Below are 17,367 nucleotides of genomic sequence, written 5' to 3'. Positions count from 1 at the left end.
TGAACACTCTCCCAGCCCATTTACTTTCTTCCATGTTCCTCAGCCGTTCTTCATAGTCAATTTTACTGCGAGCTTCCCTCACTTCAAAACTAGTCCAGCCTATATCACCCTGCACGGCTTCATTTGTAGTCTGCCCGTGAGCGCCCAATGCGAGGCGACCCACTGACCTTTGGTTCCCGTCGAGTCCTAATTGTACCCCTGATTTAAAGCAAACAACTGAATTTCCAAAAGTAAGTCCTGGAACCATTACACCTTTCCACATACCTCGGAGGACCTCGTACCTATTGTATCCCCATAGCGCTCTGTGCTTCATTATGGCTGCATTTCTCTTCCCCTTAACTGTTATGGTTTTTTCCTGTGTTTCCATATATCCATTGCCTTCCTTTATCCATATACCAAGGTATTTATATTCTGTTACCCGAGGTATTTCTTGGCCCTGTATCTCCACTGTCTGTTCACTGTTTTAATTGAATACCATAACACCTGATTTTCTAACACTAAATTTCAAACCTAAATTGTTGCCTTCCTGTCTGCAGATATTAGCCAGACGTTGCAAATGGCTTTGCTTGTTAGCGAGCAACACAATGTCGTCCGCATAAAATAAACCTGGGAGTTGCTGCTCTATTACTGTACCTGCCTGTTTGTATGAGAGATTAAACCCGATATTACTTCCTTCCAGCGCCCTCTCCATCCTCACCATGTACATCATAAACAGCAGCGGGGATAAAGAGAACCCTTGCCTCAGTCCCTTGTTGACATGAACTTTCTCCGCGCTCCTCATCCCTTCCCATTCAACGCAAACGGTATTTTCTAGGTAAATCTCTCTCAAAAGCTGTATACAATCGTTACCTAAGCCTTCCCCTTGCAGAATATCCCACAAAATGTTGCGGTCTACGTTGTCGTAGGCTGCTGTAATGTCTAAAAAGGCCACATACAACGGTCTGCTTTCTGCTTTTGATATTTCAATACACTGAGTAAGAACAAAGAAGTTATCGTCCAAACGCCTACCTATTCTGAAGCCATTCTGAAGCTCTCCCAAAATGCCATTATTCTCTGTCCATGCTTGAAGCTTTAATTTGATTGCCTGCATTGGTAGCCTGTATATTACCGATGTAATGGTCAACGGTCTATACGAGTGAATTCTGTCTTTCTCCCCCTTACCTTTATAAATAAATTCATTCTACTTTTTCGCCAACTGTCTGGTATCCGTCTATCTTTTAAAGTTCTTTCCACTGCTTTCACCAGAGCTTCCTTACTTTTTGGTCCTAGTTCATTTATCAGCTTAACGGGAACCTCGTCTAGCCCTGTGGCTGTGCGCTTAGGAATTTTCTCTTCCGCTTTCTTCCAGTTTAAATTTGTCAGAACCAGCTCCTTTTCCTGGGTCTCTTTCATGCTCTTTTTTTCCTCAAATACAACCTCGTCATTGCCTTGGAAAGATTCGGCTGTTATTTTTCGGATGTAATTTATTGCCGCTTCTCCTTCCAGTCTGCTTTAATCTTCGTCTAGGATATGTTGTTGTATTGTTGTTGACTTCCTGCCTAATAATTTTATGTGGTTCCAAAACACAGGACACAGGACAGCGACATCTGCCGCGTGCGCCACCTAGGAAGTTCCTGTAGCAGACGGCGCCCAAGCTAAACCGCGGCGCCGCGGCATTCGTGAGGTGAAAAAATATCTGCACACGCGCGGAAATAAAACGCTACTGGTGCCTGACTGTGGTGAAAAACGAAAGAAGGCCCCGAACTGCTAAATCTAGTCCTATAATTTCAAATGAGCGCTGAAAGGAAAAGGAACAATGAGGCCTTGAGAGAGAGAGAGAGAGAGAAACAACTTTACTGGTCCATTATGAAATGAAACGCGTTAAGCGTCTGATGGGGTGGCTCCCTCTTCGCGGGCTCCATATGCTTCCAGGGCCGCCTGGCCCCTGTGGATCAGTCGGAGCTGGTCTTCCAGGGCGGGGCTGGACAGCATGATCTCCCATCGCTCGTAAAGGGTGGGGATAGCAGGGGGGTTAGTTATGGGTATAGGTGGGGGGTGGTGTATGGAAAAATTGCACTCTCCTATGACGTGCCGAAGGGTTCCGAATGCATTGCAGTGAGGACATGTGTTCTTATATCTCTCTGGGTATATCTTGTTCTGGAGGCAGGGGTGGGGAAAGGATCCTGCCTGGATTTGCCTGTATATTGTTTGTTCGGCTCTGGTCAAGGAGTGGTGGGGGTGCGGGAATGTCTTCCTGCCGTCCCTGTAATATTTGACTATATCTCTATAATTTGTGATGGGTTGCCATCCCCTTGCCTCCTCCTCGTTGGCCCGGGAGTTTAGCGCTCGGGCCTGTTGATGAGCATATTCATTGCCCTCAACTGAGGAGTGAGCCGGGACCCAAACTAATTCGATCGCTTGTTTAGGAGGCGTAGCTTTACCAAGAATTTTTAGTGCCGCAAGGGACACCCAGCCAGATCTGTAGTTCTTGTATGCAGCTTGTGAGTCCGTGACGATCTTGGTGACGTTTGGTTGTAGGAGTGCGAGAGCTATCGCTGCTTCTTCTGCTTCCTCCGAAGACGGAGTGTAGATTGATGCGCAGGTGACCAGCTTTTCTAGCCCGGTGACCACGACTGTTGCCCTCGTGGAGCGTTTCGATAGAGAGGCGTCTGTATATAAAACAGTGTCGTCTTCCTCCAGGGTCCTGGAGATGGCTCTTGCCCGGGCGTCGCGTCGTCCGACATGCCTTGTGGGGTTCATGTTGCGTGGTAGCGGTTTGCATTCCAACTTCTCACTGAACTTTTCGGGTAATTGGTCGTGGCGGGTGTAGTGCGATTCTTGCCATCCTAGCTTGCGGAGGACGCTTCTGCCCGCCTTGGTCTGGCTAAGGCGTACCCTTTGATTGGATAGGTGGGCTTCTACGAGCTCGGCTACTGTGTTGTGGACTCCCATTTGAAGTAATTTTGTCGTGGATGAATTTATGGGAATACCCAGGGCCTGCTTCGTGGCTTTCCTGATTATTGCGTCAAGTTGTAAGACGTCCTTCTTGAGGAGCTGCAGGTACGGCGCTGCGTAGACGATTCGTGAGATAACAAAGGCCTCAACGAGGCGCAAGGTGTCCGATTCCTTCAGACCCCTCTGCCTGTTGGCCACTCGTCTGATCATGTTCAAGATTTGGTCTGACGTGAGCTTCATTTTTCTAATCATGGCTGTTGCCTTGCCGTCTGCCTGGATCAGGAGACCCAGGATCCTGAGTTGAGGTACCGGGAGGATCCGGTTCCCTTCCAAAGTGATTTCTATGTTTTCTGCTTGTGTCCTTGATGCACGTGGTCTGACTATGGTCAGCTCCGATTTTTGAGGCGAACAGCAAAGGCCACATGTCTTCACATAGCTGTTGATCGTGTCAGCCGCTTTTTGGAGCGTGTTTTCCATCCAGCCATCCGACCCTGCCCTCGCAGTCCAGAGGGTGATGTCGTCGGCATATAATGCGTGGCCCAGACCATCTATTGATTCGAGAAGCTTGGGCAACGGCAGGAGAGCCATGTTAAATAGGAGGGGGGAAAGGACCGAACCTTGCGGCGTTCCTCGATCCCCCAGGGAGATCGGTTGGGATGTCTCCTCTCCTATTCTGATCCTTGCCGTTCGGTCACGAAGAAAGTCTCGGATGTAGTTGTAAGTTTTCACTCCACAACCCGTGTTGCGCAGGTTGCGGAGGATACTTTCATGTGTGACGTTATCAAAGGCACCTGTGAGGTCTAGCGCTAGTATCGCTCGTGGCGATTGCTTCGTTGCTCGCTTAATTACCAGTTCGTTGAGTTGTACGAGAACATCCTGGGTGCCCAGGTGCTGCCTAAAGCCATACATTGTCTCTGGCATCTGATCGGTGGCATCAAGATGTCGCTGCAACCTCTTAAGAACCATACGTTCCATGACCTTCGCCACGCAGGACGTGAGGGATATCGATCGCATGTTGTCGATGTGAGGTGTCTTCCCAGGCTTGGGTATGAAGCGGACTTCTGCCTCTTTCCATTCGTGTGGAAGATTGCCAGACTCCCAGACCCGGTTCATATACTCGAGCAGCTGTCTGCGGGCCTTGTGCCCGAGGTTGTTAAGTAACTTGTAGGTAATGGTATCGGGTCCCGGCGCGCTGCCCCTGTTGCTCTCGGAGATTGCCGATATCAACTCGGTGTCAGTGAATGGCTTGTCTAACGCTTCATTGGTAGGTCCTGCGTAGTCGGGAGGTGCGATATCACCCTTCTCCGTTTTCAGGTACTTGGCCTTCAGGTCGTTGATGAGTTTGTCGGCACCCCCAGTATAGTTGTTGAGGGTGCGCGTGAGGCTTCGATTAGTGGCACTCTTGCTGCCGAGAGGGTCGATCAGGTGACGAAGGAGGCACCACGTCTTCCTGGTAGAAAGGGTGCCCTGCAGTCCATCACACACGCTCAGCCAGTTCTCTCTGCACAGCTTGGACGCGTATTCAGCTGCTTGCTTGTTGAGATCATGGATGCGTTTGCGAAGTTTCTTGTTGTGTCGTTGTTTCTTCCAGCGTCTGGTGAGGCTGTGTCGTGCTTCCCAAAGGTGGGCAAGCTTTGCGTCCACACAGGGTGTCTGCAGTGTGGTCGCAATTTTCTGGGTGTATTTTTCTACCAGCTCGAGTTGTTCCTTAGCCCATTCCCCATACGATTTGGTGCTGTTCGTGTCCTCATCTTCATCGGCTGCTTGCCTTTTTCGAAGTTTGTCCCAGTCAGTTATCTTTGTTGTTCCCATTCGGGCCTTGAACGCGGGCCCCCTGATCGTAATATTGAGGATATCGTGGTCCGACCCCAGGTTCGCGCCTGTGTTCTGCCACGACACGTCCAAGGTTCCACTCAGCAGGGTAAGGTCTGGACTGGTGTCCCGGGTCGTACTTGTGCCCATGCGGGTGGGAGTGTCTGGTTCGTTGAGTAGGGCTAATGTGTGCTGATCCATGAGGTTCGCCAGCACCCTGCCTCTCTTGGAGCAAAATTTGTAACCCCATATTGTGTGAGGCGCATTGAAATCTCCTAATATCAATAGGGGTCGGCTGCCCGCCTCTCTCTTGCTGTCGAGTAATGTGCCCTCTATGTCGAGGTTCTTCTTGGAGGGCCGACAGTATGCGTTGAGTATAAAGATGTTGTCTTTGCTTCCTATGCCTCTGCTGTGAATTTCCAAGAGAACGTGTTCACACCCTCTCTGGGTGGTAATGTGCTGCGTTGCAGCTATATTGCTTCGGACTAGGATGGCTGTGCTTTTCTCACTGGGATCGGTGTATGTGACGTACCCCGCGAGTTTTGGTCGCGAGTTCGTTTCTTGAATTGCAAGGATATCCGGTTTGTGTTCCGCATTATCTATGTATTGCTGTAATTCGCCTATTTTGTCCTTAATTCCTCGGCAGTTCCATTGGGCTAAGATCGTTGTATCTTCCTTCCTATTTTTACGCCTGGCCGCAATCCTGGCTCAGGTTGGTAGTCGTGAGACTACTCGCCATGCACGGTTTCCCATACGGGGCTCCCTTTTTAGCTTTTTGAGTGGTTAGTATGAGCTGGTTGACATTAGCTTCTAGCGCGTCGAACTTGGCCATCTTGGACGTTATCAAGCCGATTTGGCTGGCAAGCTGTGTGACCATCTCGGTGAGGGCTTCAATGGGCTTGGCCCACGCCGGTTCCTCAGATGGACTCGATTCAATTTTCTCTGCCTCCATTGCTGTTACCGGGGGCTCCTGTTGAGCGTCCCTCTTGGCAATTTTGCGTTTTGTGACATCCTCGCTGCTTTTCGATTTTTCTAATGCCTCCATGCGCGCAAGAAGCGCGCTGATTTGCTCATTTTGCTTAACTACAAGCGCTTTGAGTTGCATGCATTCCTCACAATCTTTCTTGGGAGTCTGGGGAAGGGGAGGGAAATCTTTGTTGCTAAGAGCGATAGGAGATCTAACTGCCCAGCCCACCTGCTTAGCGGCGTTCCTCGACGGTGTCTGGCTCCGGGTCTTCGACCTTGAGCGCGACTCCCGGCGGCCCCCGCTGTAGCTGCTGCCGGCCACGTCACCCGGCGACGACGCTCTCAAGCCCGGCTTTGAGGCGCAGCTGCTGCTCCGCCCTCGTCCGCCTTCACGGGAAAGAGAGTGATTCCGGTACCCTGACGTAGCTGCTCCCTCCCGACGTGGCGGTTTTGAGGCTTCTGCAGGCGTGTAGTTGGTATCTTTCCGCTCCCACCGGCGTTTCCGTACCACGTACGGAATCTTGAAGCGAGCTCTGCACACCTTGTCTGCGGTCAAATGTTCTCCTCCACAGAGGTCACACTTGGGGGTACACTTGTGCTGTTCATCGGGATTTCGAGCACCACATCCCCGGCAGATCCGGTCTGTTGGATCAGGGCAAACATCCATGCGGTGGCCCAGGCGACCGCACTGATAGCAGATATCTATCTGTTTTCTGTATAACGAGCATTTAGCGAGCAGGCCCCCGTAACGAACGTAGTTCGGCACTTTGGGTCCATTGAAGGCGATCACCACGGACGTCGTGTTAGCGATGCGGTTGGCCTCTACAGCAGTGGGATTATATTCGTTGACGATGTTCTCGTTGATTTCTTGAACCGTGTCTCCGAGGGGGACGCCTCGTATGACTCCCTTGGTCATGCCATGGGGGGCGGATTCGTAGGCGCTGACCTCGTGCTCATTTCCTTGGACGACAATCTTGGTGACTCCAACATACCGGTTAGCATTTTCTCTCTTTGAAGTACTGATGACGACGATGTTTTGCTGGTAATTTGGGCATATCACGTCCCGGATCCATTCTTCTTTTGTGACTCCCGCCGCAGCGTAAATGGCCCGGCCAACTTCCATATGGCCGACCTTGCTGATATTCAGACCCCCGCGTGGTCTCACCACGATCTTGGTATCGTCTCGGGGCAGTGCAGGCATGCGCGCTCTCTTGATTAACGTATCTTTGGCGTTCTCGGGTCTACGACCGGCACCGGAGGGTTTCGATTGAAGTGCATTGGGTAGACCTAGGTCTCGCTGACGTGGTCGGGACTTGCGTTCACCGGCGATGCGCCAGCCCAGGGTCCTGGTCACTTCTTCGGGTTGAATATCCTCCCCCTCTATTTCAACACTCATGGGAGTGGCCATGATGCAGGTAGAGTTCGCAATAATGTGCGTTCCAGCAGCGACCGCCCGTCGGCCGCGGCGGCTAGGCCAAGCGGTCGGCGGAGCAAGCCTAGGCTTAGCGACGATTCGCCTTAGGTGGGCACACAATCGTCCTTAAAGTCCCAAAAAATGGTCCCCTACCTTAAAGGCAGGTATCCTCGTGGTCCTGATGACTGCACGGAACACTTGGTGCAAGAATTTTTGTAGCAAAAGGTGATAATCCGGCACAGTCATCGAAAAACTGCCTTGATAGCCTCGATTCCACATGTTTACCTTTCGTTCGTTTGCGCCCAATAACCACGCGAGCCATGGTGATTGCTTGCGCTTAATCCCGTTTGCTCTGTGAATTCCTTTGCTTTTAAGTGTGCTGCGTACATAGCGGTTACCTTGAACGAATAATTCCTGTAAAAAAGAAGGCTGACAGTTGCTTGGACCGGAAAACTTTCGACATAACGTCGCTGAAACGTGCGACCCTCGCGGCAACTAAACAACATCGTGTGTGTGTGTATGTGGAAACGAGTGCGTCAACAGTATTCTTACCGCTGAGTGTCTCTATCGTGTAGCGATTACACGACGACTGTTGTGTTTTGTGGTTCAGTGCTACGAGCCAGTGCAACTCTCGTGACATTCTGAAGCGGTGGTAATGATCGTGTCAGCGAGTCTCCTCGATCGTGATCGGGCTGCCAGCACGATCTAATCTCGCGGCACACCAACATCGAGCGTAGTGTGTGCGCGTCTGTGAATGCGGTCGACTGTTCTCGTCAACCGTGCGACGACGCCACGTAAACTTGAATCATGACGCGCATTGTTGTGTTCATGCCTTTTCGCCTCCGTGCACCGCTAAAGCCCCGTAAGAATTAGGCGAAACGCACGCGGATTGGCCTAGCTATTTCTGCACTGTGTTTTGCTGGCGATCCGTGTATCGCTTCTGGCGTTTTTCTTAGGTTAATTTGCAGTTGTGTGTGTTTCATCAGTAAAATGGCATCGCCGATTACTGAAACATCTTCGAGTGTAAGGGAAACTTGGAAGGAACGAGCTCGCAGGTACGTGTATGCAATGTACTTTGTTATATTGTATTATACTTTATTATTTGATGGCCAGTAGCAGCGGCTATATAGTATTTATTTTGAAAAGCAGAGTAATGCAGGCACTTAGGAATATTTTTATTGACATATGCAATGCACAAAATACGATTAAGATATGCAGATCTGGAAATGACTTTTTGGACATATTGTAAAGCGCAGTTAGCTACGCGTGCACAGACACAGGAAAGTGTAAAAGTAGAATTCGCTGCTGAAGTTTGTGATTTTTTATCGCACGTAACGCAATGCGGATATTTGTCAGCGAGTTAATGCGCTTCTACCCCACTATTTACTTTTAGCTAGGTCATACTGCACTTGCTAAGTCAACGGGCTCATAATGCACCAAAATCAATAATCTCCACAAACTTCGGCCGTCGACATTCATGCGCGCGAATGAAATACTATCGCAGCTCTGCACACACACGTGTATACTTTCTCTCGCACCTTCGTATCGCTCTAAGTTACTTTCCTCGCATAGTCGTGCAGTTACCGACGGTTCAGTCTTTCCGTCTAATTCTGTGCGAGCATACTTTTCTTCTGGTTAGGTTCTGGTTGCCGCGCGGGATGCAAAATAACTTCTTGCCATCCTTCGTCCGGTTTCGGCACCCAACCGCACAGAAACAAGGCATTTCGGCCCTCCCGGAACGAAATTATCGCAGCAATGTGCTGCGATAACAGGCGAAACACAACAGGCGAAAAGCGCGCATTTCGCCCGACGCGCAGGAACTTTCATGGCGGCAAAGGGGCGGAGCGAGGTCACATGTCACCGATCAGCCTATCGCTGGCGTCCTCGGCTGGATCAAAGCCTTTCTCTACTTTAGAATTATTGAGGGATTTTAGTCCGGGCGCAGAGCGCATCCACACGGCGGACCGCCATTGAAGACGGCAGAGCAGACCAACCAGCTACACACTACACATTCCGGCTCGAGTGCCACAAAGCCGGGAACTGCTCAACGAGGGATACAAAATAAAGAAAAAACCTCCTCGTCACTCCAAGAGGACATGGTGTTTCAAAAATATATCTGGTGCACGCACGTGTAGGCGGCACGGCGGACATGAAACGACTGGATTTTGCTGAGCCGAAAGTTAGATTGGCTTTGGCTGAAGACACTATTTTGCCGGACAACATTAGTTGGCTACGCCAAAATCGCTGCGGTTTGCAAGCGGTCCGTCGCCAAAACTGAAGCGGGAAAAGCCTCGGCGATTTGTTGGACCGCGAGGGCCGCGGTCTTGCGCGGGCCAACGGCAGTTCGCACGAACTGGTGACGTCCTATCACGTGATGTGAGGACCACGGTCCAAAAGAGCAATTTGGTCCATCGTGTGGATCGGCCTTTACCAGCAAGTATGCAGCCTGCAGGGTGGGCAACACAGGAACCAAGAACGTCAAGTGTAAAATCAGAGAGACTGAAATAATCTCACCGGTAGGGGCAATGGAAATGAAATCTGCCATGAGTAACTACTTAAAAGGAAAAAAAAAACGAACTCAGGAAAGAAACAATTTATGATAATTCAAAGGGAAGCTCATTACTTTTCGAAGCGAGATCTGGATGCCTTAGAACACGCACCTATAAAGCGAGATATCAGAAGGAAGAAGACGGATGTGCTTGCTGCGGTAAAGGTTGGGAAAGTATGGAGTATGTTTTATTAGAATGTGAAGGCGTCTACCCAGCGGTCGATTTAGGCACCACTGGCCTCCTTGAAACCCTTGGGTTCAGCGAGAGCAGTGGAAAAGCAAAACACGTTGGCGGGTTAGTTGGTTAGAATCCATGGTAGTGTGTATAAGCGCGACTGGACGAGGACGAAGAAAGAAACAGATACGCAGACACAAGCGCTGTGTCTGTGTATCTGTTTCTTTCTTTTTCCTCGTCCAGTCGCGCTTATACACACTACCATGGAAAAGTAAACATGTCCGCAATAGGGATTAGTAAGAGGCGATTGGAGGATTGGTGGAAGAAAAGTAGGGAAACGACAAAAAACGGAGACGTACAAAAGAACAGTTCGCAATAAGGGATCATAAAATTTGGTTGTGGGAGTTCATCTTTTTTATTGTTTAACCTAGGTAGGACATTAGGCAGTATAATAGCAAGCGCTTGGTGGCGCAACCCACCGCCCCGTTTAAAGGGAACGCTCTTAACATCCATCCATCCGGCATGTCTTCACTATTCGAATTACTATTAAATTAGTATTTATTGCATGCCATTATTATTCGAAGCGAGATCGGCATGCCTTAGAACACGCACCTATAAAGCGAGATATAAGAGGCGATATAGTGATGGAAGAAGCATGTGCTTGCCGCGTTAAAGCTAGGGAGACGATGGAGCATGTTTATTAGAATGTGAAGATATCTGTCCAGCGGTCGATTTAGGCACCACTAGCCTCCTTGAAAAGCTTGGGTTCAGCGAGAGCAGGGGAAAGTAAACATGTCCGCAATAGAGAATTGTAAGAGGCTATTGAAAGATTGGTGGATGAAAAATAGGGAAACGACAAAAAACGGAGACGTACAAAAGCAAAGTTCGCAATAGGGGATCACAAAATTTGGTTGTGGGAGTTCATAGTGTTTTCTTTTTCTTATTTAACCTAGGTAGAACATTAAGCAGTATAATAGCAAGAGCGTGGTGGCGCTCTTGCTATTAAATTGCTTCGTCCCCTTTCCAAAGCGGACGCTAATAACATCCATCCATCCATCGGCAAGAAGCGTTTTCCCGCAGGCCGGCTGTACCATAGAGTTTGTTAGAACAATTACGTATTTATTGTATGAAACTGTATGGGCTGTACCCCGAGGCGTTCATTTGAGGGATCGCCAGCCGGTTTTGCGCAGGCGCGACTAAGAGCGGGCGCGAGATAGAAAATGTGGGGCTTTTGCTCCTTGAATATGATTCTGCCTAGGCACGACGGAGGAGGTTTCTTAGCGCGGGCTGTAGGCGTTTGTCCCTAGGCGTACCGGCATTGCGGAGTGGGGTCGAGTTGGTTTACACTCGGACGCTGGCTGCCGGCGCTATAAAATAGGTGAAGCAGCAGGCACGGATGCCCGATGTGGCGACCGTCGTGTCGGACAGGCTGTCTCGCACCTGCGGCGCTCGTGCTAAGTCAGTCGTGGCGGATCATAGCTTGCGACCATAGTAGATAGCCCGGGCCGCATATATTGAAAATCTAGAAGGCAGAGCGCCTTTTCAACCATGGTTGAACGCAAGTGTGTGAAAGGTCACCGGTCACGATGACTGACTCAGCACCAGCGCCGCAGGCGCGAGAAAGTTTGTCCGACGTATTCAGAGGCAAAGTTCTGACTGGTGTTGCAGAAGTCGCGGGGCGCGGTAGTGCTGGACTTATCGTTACAAGTAGGCGGCTGGACGTAATTATAGTTATTCAATCGTGTTTTTTTACTTATTGTAACAACGTGTCATTATTTCGCATTATTGGCGGCGCCTCCAAACGGTAACGGGGACACTGAAGCTAGAACCCGGACCGGTCTGTGGGTTGGGGCTCGCCGCGGTCTGCGCGTGTCAGGGGTGTATCAGATCGGAACAAAAGGCCCCAGATTTTTTCTCTCATGCCCACTCGTATTCGCGCCTGCGCACAAACGGCTGGCGACCCCTCAGATGAACGTCTCGTGGCGCTGTACCAGTACCACCTAGACAAGAGAAGGCCTGAGCGCTCGGCAAAAGACGTCACGGAGAAGAGGCCGACGGCGTGCTCAGGGGAACGGGTTGTGTGAAGAGATCGTGCCCTTATGGGCAACGTTAACCAGAGCGCAGCTATTGTTTTTTAGGCATAGTTGAGCAGATGACCCGCGGGGAACAAAGGGTGTTCCAAGATTATTTTATTTATGAAAAACTATTTACGCGCTGCATTATTAAAAATCCCTTCCATAAAAATGAAATGGTTCAACCTTAGGATTGAGAACGAATTTCGGGTAAATGATGACAAGGAGCATGGCTTATATTGAAAAGTCACAGTGCTGCCCTCTTTTTCAGAGTAGCTTCTTTGCCTTGATTTATCGTCGGCGTGAAAGAGTTTGCCGTTCATGCAACCACAAACGTTCTTCAACAAAATGTTAGCACTGCAGCATAACACATATCTCATGACAGCGCTGCCTACGGTTGTTTCTCTCTCTTGCTGGCCACAATGGTCACCTTCGGATGAAAGACTACTAAAGCAGCCGCCGCAGCCGACCATTCCGGGATCTGGCGCCGCCATGGCTGCCAGGCACTTACGGCTCGTGTTTCTACAGGTTATGCAGATGGTGACTGCTTATCAAGACAGCATCGATGCAACGTGTCCCGTTCCTGATTACACCGCTTGCAAGGACTGTACGTGCCCGCCCTTCATCTGCACTACCCTGAATTTCATATCACCACTGGACATGACAGCGCTGCCTGGGGTTGTTTCTCTCTCTTGCTGGCCACTATGGTTACCTTCGGATGAAAGACTACTAAAGCAGCCGCCGCAGCCGACCATTCCAGGATCTGGCACCGCCATGGCTGCCAGGCACTTACGCTTCGTGTTTCTACAGGTTGGTTATTCCTATCGTTTTGTAAATGGCAAACCTTTTAGAAAACTGGCGTCAGATCTCACCCAATACCTGTACATGCTTGCATGTCGCGTGTTCTGTTTAAGATTGTGCTGCTCTATTGCCATTTTTTGTCTGTTTTGAAAGTTGCTCTTACTGCTTGCCGGGGATGTCGAGCTGAATCCTGGTCCTCTTACCGAAGAACAAGAACAGCAAATGTTTAAGGCTATTATGCGGATACCATCAATCTTGGAAAAGAATCCGACATTCTTGACGAAATTCGTTCGCTTCGAAGTAATCAGCAGGCCATTGAACAAAAGGTAGAGGAGCTCGCAGCCAAGGTTGTGTGCTCTGATGACTGCGTATCATGTGTCCCACAGTTAAAAGAATCGATAGAAATGATGTCGTCTCGTGCCGAATCGGTTGCTTCCTCGTTTGCGACAGTTCACAAAGGCCAAGACGATCTAGATAACAGAGCAAGAAGGAACAACCTGATCTTTCATGGCCACCCAGATTCCGAGAATGAAACATGGGCACTGTGTGAAGAACAGATTCTTACTTTTTGCGCTGAGAAACTAAGTGTGTAACTTAGCTCGATGGCTATGTAAAGAGCGCACAGACTTGGGCGTTACTCACTAGAAAAAAAAAAAAAAACGGCCGATTCTAGTGAAATTCTTATCTTTCAACGACAAGCAACGCTTACTTGCAGCTGCCTCAAAACTAAAAGATACCGGTTTTGCTATCAGTGAAGACTACTCGAATAAAGTAAGGCATGAGCGGAAAAAGCTGATACAGTTTGCCAAGGAACGTGGCGGTGACTTCAAACTTTATGTCAACAAACTAAAGTTGCCAGTACAAGTTTACATGTACGACAACGCTACTGATACCGTGAAAAGCATAAACCAATAGCCATCAAGGCGTCCTGCATCGCAGAAAAGAGCAGATCCTAAATCCGACTTTGTAATTATTGTTGTCAACTGCCGCAGCCTCAAGAACAAAAAAGAAGAGTTTGTTGCACTCTTGGACTTGGTAAAACCACATGTGGTCATTGGCACCGAGTCATGGCTGGACGAAACAATAGGCACCTGCGAGATATTTCCGCCTAATTACAATGTATACCGGAAGGACCGTAACAAGCATGGTGGTGGTGTCTTTGTAATTGTCGATAATGAACTGAACAGCATACCTCTTAACACAGAAAGCAAGACATGCGAAACGGTCTGGTGTAAGGTCATACTGGCTAACAGTTCCTCAATGGCTATTGGTTCATCTTGCAGATCTCCAGCCCCTAAATCACCGCAACCCCTATTTGAATTGAGCAACATCCTACTAACACTGGATGCATCTTACGTTATTTTAGGTGGTGATCTTAATTTACCTAATGTAGAATGGGTCTCCCTTAACGAATATAAAGACCACATCGCTTTTTCATACTGCTTTTCGTGAAATGATTACCACTCATTCCCTATTTCAGTTTGTGGAATGCCCAACTAGAGTAGGCTGTAGTAGTGCAAATGTACTTGATTTGATTTTCTGCAACGATCGCACCCTCATTTCTTCAACCACCACAATTCCCGGTTTAAGCGACCATGAAGTGGTAATCGCAAGATTATCTTGTTTTTTCCGGGCACCGCAGAAAGCCGCCACCACGTACGGTATTTAATAACGACAGAGGAGACTATGTCTCGCTATCGCTTGAACTCGATGCCTTTCTCCCAGAATTTAGACATCACAGTTCCAGACTTGATATACATTCGACGTGGCACCTACTGAAGACAAAACTCCTGGCCTTAATCCAGACGTATGTTCCATCACGCATCATTTCGTAGAAGTGTCGAACAGATAAGCTTTGGATGAACGCCGCCATTGGAACCTTGATAAACAAAAGGCACCGCTTCTATCGTAGGTACTGTCAATCACCAGAGCCTTTCTTGCATTGTGAATTGAAAGAGCTGAACAATATTATAACGCGGGAGATGCGCAGGGCCCAACGTACGTATCTGGGTGTTCTTGGTGGGAAAATATAGAATAATCCAAAGCAAGTATGGAATTAGGAAGGAACAGCACCAACTAAGACGACCACAAGTGGGGAGAACGACACCGTACAAGCGCCCACTTCATCTATCTTTATTCACCGAAAAATCAGCAAATATAAGGAAAAACACAGACATGCGCACAATGACCGTCATGCGTCATCTGCCAAACCGTTCTAGATAGGACATTTCGCTTTTGAAGAGGGTCACGGAAGTATCACTAACAGTTTTTTCCTCTTTTCATTATATGGAATGCTTCCAAAACCTCACGTGCCTTTGTTTTCCTGCTTCTGCCAAGAATCTTTATCTCCGAACCGTGGTTCACACTTCTTGCAGTACTGGCATTGTTTTTGTGGCGAATGTTCTGCCGCTTGGTCACACGCAGTGCAAGTTGCGCAGTGTTGCGAAAGATGCGCACCTCCTTCTTTCAGCGACCTCGCATGTTCAGCTGCACGGTCGTTCGCGCATCTGCCCGTTTGGCCCACATAGGTTTTCCCGCAGGTCAAAGGTATTTCATGTACCACACCGGTGCAGCACTTTACAAACTGCTTTCCATGTTTTTTGGTGCAGTTGCTCCTCGTACCCTGGCTCGCGACGCGGGCGCAGAGCTTAGCTTGTTTTCGAGGAGCCGAAATCACGACTAGGACGCCGTGTCTGTTTGCCACCTTTTTCATATTGTGGGCTATCGTATGTACATACGGAACCACTTCCGGCTTCGCAGCTAGTTTTTCTTGTGCGCACGGTTTCTTGAACATGGCACCTTTGATTTTTTGCAATATCGCTTCAGCCACTGCTGTGATAACCGTGCTTGGGAACCCCGCCGTAACCAACCTATCAGTAAAACACGTTGTGGGGCTAGTTGGTGCTTAGCTTTCAATATATTAAGCGCCAAAAGTGACGGCACACAAGAAGAAATGCAGATAGGACAAGGCGCTACTTGCAACTGTTTATTGAAATGACAGGTGGCAGATTATATAGCCATGAGGAGAGGGGAACAACATTTCAATAAACAGTTGCAAGTAGCGCCTTGTCCTGTCTGTATTTCTTCTTGTGTGCCGTCACTTTTGGCGCTTAATCTATTGAAAACCAACCTATCAACTTGCTTGTCAAAGCTCGCACGCATTGCATGGTGACACGATTTCATGAGAGCAGACTCAAGACAAAGTTTAGCAATCGAACGTTTTACGGTTTTTGAATGCGCCGACGCATAAGGAAAAAGCTCCTTTTGTGCTCGAGGTGCGTACTGCCAACATACATGATCTTCACCCAAGGTAATGTTAATGTCTACAAACTGCAATCGCCCCTGCAAGGGTAGCTCATGCGTGAAAACCAACCCCCGTCCCTCCTCTTTAAAGCTGTCTAGGACAGTGCTTACACCATCTGTGTAAGTCAACACGTTCAGTTTGTTAAAAACTATTAAAAAATCGTCAACATACCTTAACACTTTTAGTACACCCTTTCCTGTTAAAATTGGCTGCAAGGCTCTGTCAATACAGGTTAAGAAAATGTTACTAAGCACCGGGGCTACGCAGGATCCAATACAAATCCCTTGTCTTTGTCGATAAAACTTGTTCTCGAAAGAGAGAAACGTCACATCAAGGTAAAATTCTAGCATTCCATATAAAGGAAGCATTCAATATGAAGAAAAGAGGAAAAAACTGTGTTAGTGATGCTTCGGTGACCCTCTTCAAAAGCGAAATGTCCTATCTAGAACGGCTTGGCAGATGACGCATGATGGTCATTGTGCGCATGTGTGTGTTTTTCCTTATATTTGCTGATTTTTCGGTGAATAAAGATAGATGAAGTTGGCGGTTGTCCTGTGTCGTTCTCCCCACTTGTGATCGTCTTAGTTGGTGCTGTTCCTTCCTAATTCAAGTATGCACCATCTAGCCCAAATTAATGTTGTCCTGAACCAACTATAGAAATATGTAAAAAGTAAGCAGCGCGTAAGAGACAATATTCCCGATAGCTCAGATCTGGAAGGCAAGGCTGAACAGTTTAATCGTTATTTTCAGTCAATGTTTTCTCTATCGACATGTCCTACCGACGGTTTACATATTGTGAATGAGTTTACGGAGATGAGTGGCAAAGATTTCTCAGTACATGGAATAGCGTTACTTTTGAAGAAGCTCAAGGTAAACACGGCACCCGGTCCTGACCGTATTCCGAACTGCATCTTGAAGAACTGTGCAGTTTCTGTTGCTCCCTTCTTAGTAACACTGTTTCAAAAATCAATGGATGTCGGCGCCTTGCCCGATGACTGGAAAAGCGCCAACGTAGTTTCTCTATATAAAAGTGGCAACAAAACAAAAAGTGTAAACTATAGGCCTATCTCCCTTACAAGTGTCATATGCAAATCGCTAGAGCACATCGTTTACGCCAATCTATTTAAGCACCTCTAGGACAACATATTTTTCTGTCCAATACAACATGGCTTCAGAAAGTGATTTTCTTGCGATACGCAACTGATAGAGTTTGCTCACTGAACTAACGCAGAACTAACGCAGGCGTATTTGATCGCCTTGTTTCTTTGGGACCAGAACCAGTGGAGTTGCCCAATCGCTTTTACTCACAGGCGTGATTACGCCTTGGCTTTCTAGCTCAGC

The sequence above is a fragment of the Dermacentor andersoni genome, chromosome 7 (genome assembly GCF_023375885.2).
Source record: "Dermacentor andersoni chromosome 7, qqDerAnde1_hic_scaffold, whole genome shotgun sequence".
Taxonomy (NCBI): Eukaryota; Metazoa; Arthropoda; class Arachnida; order Ixodida; family Ixodidae; genus Dermacentor; species Dermacentor andersoni.
This window is presented reverse-complemented; position numbering follows the sequence as displayed.